Raw genomic sequence first — 6,000 nt, forward strand, 5'->3', positions numbered from 1 at the left:
AAAGACAAGTTAATTTGTTATATTCAAACCCTTGTGATCAATTTGAGATGGAAATATGTGTTTATATTTCAAAATATATATGGTGACCGGGTTATATATAAGATATATAACTCTATGTTATTTTCTCTGCTTTCAGTAGTATCAATCTGCTTGAGTAGTCTATCAATTGGCAGCTTCTGCATTTATCTCATCTGCATGCTTAAAAAACATATAATTAGGACAAGACTTCAGCAAGCACATTTTGCCGATGTAAAGGAGCAGTTCAATGCACACGAATTGAGAAATGAAAGTTTATCTGATGTAGAGGAGCATTTCAATGCACAAGAATCGAGAAATGAAAGTTTATTGTGACTTTGTGTGTATTCTTTGTAGGCGTAGTTGGCTTTCTCGCATATGTAAACAGACAACTTGACATAATAAGAAGAACACTTTTAGGTGTACATGATGTATTAAGTAGAATTTCTTTATCAGTCGAACTGTTCCTGGGAAAAATAATAGCCATGCTGCAACATGTGCACCTCCATAATCAAGATCGTGTAAATGAAACTGTAAATAAACAAACACAGGAACTTGATAATCAAAGAAGATATCCAGTTAGAATTAGGAAAAAGACAGATTTTTATGGGGTAGCTAAATAATTCCTTATCACTTGATATACCAAAGGCGTTTAAGTTTTCACTTCAGATTTCAAGGTAACTTGTGTAACTATTTTTGAAAAAAAGAAGGGGTGAGGGTGATAGTTAAATGTATTATTTACTATTACCTTAAATAATCCTTTGCATATTGAGTAGAATATTTTTCTTTTTTTTCAAGTGTCATTGTTGTGTTCATCACTTGCTTGGGTTTCATTTTTATATATTGCCGTTATGAAAATTACAAACGTCAGCAAAGAAACTTGAGGTTAAATTGCTTATATTATTACATAGAGGACCCAACAGAATTACAAAATTACATGGAAAGAAACAATCTAGGCTTTGGTGAAGAGGTTACTACTTCTCTTTAATGTGTTCTACTTCTCTGTGATGTGCTTTTAGAGATTTACATAGAAAATATGAAGCTTAAAAAATCGCATGACTTCTTTGCTTTAAATGTATTCATAGTCATAGCATATCATTCCTTTTAGATGTAAAAAAAGGGAATGACATAAGTTGTATGCTCGCTTTGCTTAAAATATAAGCATAGATCATTGCACATCATTTCTTCTAATTTTAATTTTTTGTTTGTATGCTTGCTGGTTACACATTTTATTGGTAAAAGTAACAATAATGCCATTTTGATTTATTATTGATTTTATCTGAAAATGTTACTGTTGACTAATTTAAGAATCATGTGATGTACATTATTGATTTATAACTGATTTGTTTACTTTTTTGGTGTTTACAATTTAAGCTGTGATTTTTAAATTTGTTATTGTCTCCTTTTACAAGATATATGCCATTTAATTATATATTGTACAAATTATGTACATTGTATTTTTCAAATTGTCGTGTTTTTTTTTGTTTTTTTATTTTAAGCTGACATGGTATGTTAAATGTTAACTGATGTTTTTTCTTTACCTCAAACAGTTTTATATGTGATTTATGTTGGGTTTTTTTAACTCCTTTACAAAGAAATGTGCGAAATTATTCCAATCATATTTTAATAGTTGTGTATATATTGTGATTTTTATTGATTTTATTATTTTTGTTGACATGGTATGTTAACAAAATGATTACTAAATAAATGTTTAAATGATATATTCTGTATTTTGAATTCTTGAACATGTTAAATACCTTCTGCATTATTAATAGGACATTTCCTTAACAAGAAAAAAAAAAGTCAAAAAAAAAACAACTATTCCCACAAAGTCATAAGGGTCATAGACCTTTTGGTAGAGAGACAATCCTGTTTTGATGTACCCTGAACTCGGGGAATAAAGAGGGATCTGGACTAGTGTCCTCCCATAGAGTTGTTATGGAGTTTTGTCTCGGAGTGTGAGGGGTGAGACAATTATTTAAAAGGTCTTTAGGAAAGTTTGACCAGGTATTGACTATCTGATAAAAAAAGGCTTATAAGAATAAAGAAATTATTATTGAGCAACAATAAATAGGTAACATATAATACTTGGTGAGGAAATTATTTAATAAAGGTATTTGTAAAAAATATGACTGAGGTATTGACTATCTGATAAAAAAGTAAGGTAATTAGGGTATTGAATATTTTTACCTATAAAGGTGTACAATAACCAACAAGGTTCTTAACATCATATTAGCTGTCCTTGACTGGTCATTGACTGACAAATGGATGTGGATATGTGAGAATAAAGCTTTTCATTCAAAATACATTTTCATTGTTGACAGTATATAAAAGTAAACATGTTCAACAAGTTGTTGAATTTCCAAAATTCTTCCCATAAGCATTAAAGTCGTAATTAGGAGTCTACGATTGCATTTATATATACTAAGAGAATATGGATTATTACAGAAATTCTGCCGATGAGGAAGTCATTTGTCCGTATGACAAAACTCATGTCATTAGAAAAGGAAGACTGTCACGTCATCTAATTAAATGTGCAAAAAATAACAAAGCTCTTCTAAAAAACTTTACATCTTGTGAATTTAACCACAGTCACAAAATTAAAAGAGGGGATGGTAGTGACCATTACAGATATTGTAAAGAAAAACAGATTCATGAAGGTTGGCTGGAGCGGGATAATATGTGCACCAAAAAAGGTGATACCTCTCTCCAAAATACAAGGATATATTTGGCGAGAACTGGGATGAGGAATTGGAACCTTTACCTGGAGAAAAGTACTATGGTTTCATTCCGGACATAAAGAAGCAAAATTAAAACATTATGTCTATTTGAATTCTGTTCATACTACTTGTGTATATAGTGAATTTATATTTAGTATTTGTGGATGGACTTTATTTTGTACAGAGCTATCTCTCTTTGATCAGGGTTACATTCTACGAACTCTCGTATAGCTTGAACTTCACAAGGATAGAGAGATTTCGAATTTTTCGTGGTGAGAAGTACTACGGACCAATTCCAGAATAAAGTGCCTTTAATTTGATCATTTTCATCTTGGTGATATGTGTAGCTATATGTAATATATATTTCGTTTATATTGCTATTTTGTTTTGTTTTTTAACCGATGATTGAAATCATCAAGGTTGACGGAGTTAACTGATCTTGGAAATTTGCTAAGAGTTATCATTCTTTGTACGTGTCTTCGAGAGAGGGCGGAGTCTCCTATAAGCCAGCTTTCTAAAGGGTGACACTATTATAAGCCTTTTATATAGATAAATAGAATATCCTTCTGAGTGGGCGGAGACTATTGTGAGTCTTTAGTATAACTATAAATTGTGGGTGACGTGGGTGAGCCTTCCAAGAGGGCGGAGTCTCCTGTAAGCCGTTGGTATAAATATATAGTGTAAGCCTTTCTGAGTGGGCGGGACTATTGTGAGCCTTTGGTATTAATATATAGAAAAAGCGTTTCATCTTATTAGCATAATTGGTAAGAATATATAGTAAACTGGGCGGGTCTTACTATATAACTATAAAGTGTGTTGTAGAGCACCATATATACCACTACCGCTTGTATGTATAGTGAAGATTCTAAATTGTTTAAATTGTGACCCCCGGGCAAAAACTGGGCCCCCAGGCGGGGTTCAACGTTTAACATATATAAGAAAAATGTTTAAAAATCTTCTTCTCAAGAACTACAATGCAACAGTTTGGGATATCACTATGCATACATCCTTGGCAATTGTAGATTCTTAAGTGTTAAAATCATGACCCTCGGACTAATACTGGGGCATCAAGAGGGGTTCAAAGTTTAACATAGAAATATATAGGAAACATGTTTTTCGAGAACTACAATGTGATACTTTGTGAGATTACTTTACTTGGATCCTCATATAGTTAAAACTTTAAATTATAGAAGCGATCTAATACTGGGGCCCCAGGAGAAGGGGTTCAATGTTTCACATAGAAAGATAGGATGGAACATGTTAAAAAATCTTATGGAGGAGAACTACAATGCTTCAATTTGTGAGATTACTATGCAAGCATTCTCAAATTGTAACGTTTCTAAATTGTGACCCCCAGACTAATATTGGGGCCAAAGAAGGGGTTCAAAATTAACATAGAAATATATAGGGAACATGTTTAAAAATCTTCTTCTCAAGAACTACAGTGCAACAGTTTGTGAGATTACTATGCAAGCATCATTGGCTATTGTAGATTCTTTGGTAAAATCATATTCAAATGAACGTTACTTCAAAGATATTTCCCAGCTTACAGTGGTCATCACCAATAAAATATGTTCCTCACGACAAACTATAAGGCAGTGTACCAACTTCACGCTTCTCATTCCTATAATATGTTCCACAGATTCAACAGACCCTCTCTTAAGAAACAGTCTAATATTAGTAATATGCAGAACAGTTATGAAAGCAAAATGGATGATGATTTGGTACCATCAAACCAGGAAGCCTTATTCGCAATCCCAGACCTTGATCTCACGATCAACCTTCAAGAGGGAAGTGATAATTCATCTACTATAATTTCTGAGGGACTGGGAGAAATTTGCAAAACACTTCAAAACCGCCTGACCCTGGCAAAGAGGAAAGAAAGTTTACGTTATGGCATCCAGACAGGAAAATTTCCGACTTGGTTTCATACCCGGTCTTACTGTGCGTTAAACTTGGACGGCGAAGGAAATGAAAAGTTTGAAAAATTCTGGCGAGACTTGGCCGAATCCAAGAATAAACAAACAGACCAATTAGTCCTTGACTATGTGGAGGCCGAAATCGAAACCAAGGAAATGGAGAGTAACCAAATCCGAAATCAAACTCTCCAAGCAGTAAGGCGCCAGTCTGTTGATTTTGAAATTGAAAAGCGTCGCTTTGACGAAAACATTACCAAAATCAACCATGAACAGATATCGGAAATCCAGGAATTCAGGAGCAGGCAACAGCAACCCAATCTAACTCCCAAACGCGGGACCAGTCTAAAAGACCACGCGGGAGACCCTTCCGTAGACCTGGACCACGCAGACAACAACTAAGAGGCAGGCCATATTGACACTTATAATGTTCTGACCAACGGTGTGTTCATATCAAAATGTCTGGAAACACTCTACCCGAAATGAATATAGCGTTTTTGTGACAATGTGATGCACAATACTCTGTGATTGGAACTGTTAAACCCTCATAATCAAGAACATGTACAAACTTAACAACTAACTTTGTTAGTCAAAGATTATAATACTACTGTATTGTTTGTATATCATGTGATACCAGAATATACCATTATACTTGCATTATTTGTTTTTATTCATTATCATTTGATTGTTAACACAAAGTTGGGTTGTGGTTATTTAGGTGTGTTAGCCTCAGTTTCAAACGGGGCGTAGTTTGAAGCCACGTGCTATCTTCACTGATATCTTCCCAAGGATTGAAACAAACCAGTTACTTTCCTCTACTACATCGACCAGTCGTTTAGTAGACGGAACCTTTGATTCTCATAAGTAACAAAGATCTACTACATTTCTGGGTATTCTTTATTAAAATGGCAAAACGTTTTAATAAACGGAACAAAACCAGAAAAAAACTATCGTAGATCCCAATCTAATCTAATACAACTTAAAAATACATACAAAAAAACCGAGAACAACTCTCAGAAGTATGTACTCAATCTATCTAAGTACAAAGTCAACCAACACGAGTACTCTGTGCTCAGTAAAGGTTTAAAATTTATACCGACTCCACAAAACAGCAACAGTAAAAAAGTCATCTTGAACGACTTTGACGAGTTTGCTAGAAAACTCCGATGCAAGTATCATTTTGACAAAGGGGGAAATCTTCCAATTCACCCATTCAAAAAAAAAAACCTCTGGTTACAATCCCTCATTCACATGTTATGCATTAGAGGATTACATCGACAAAACTAAATTAGAATTGTCATTTATTCCAATCAAGAAAATTCAAAATAATACGTCTAAGCTTGAAAGAG

Source organism: Crassostrea angulata, chromosome 2, assembly GCF_025612915.1.
Source record: "Crassostrea angulata isolate pt1a10 chromosome 2, ASM2561291v2, whole genome shotgun sequence".
NCBI classification, from domain to species: Eukaryota; Metazoa; Mollusca; class Bivalvia; order Ostreida; family Ostreidae; genus Magallana; species Magallana angulata.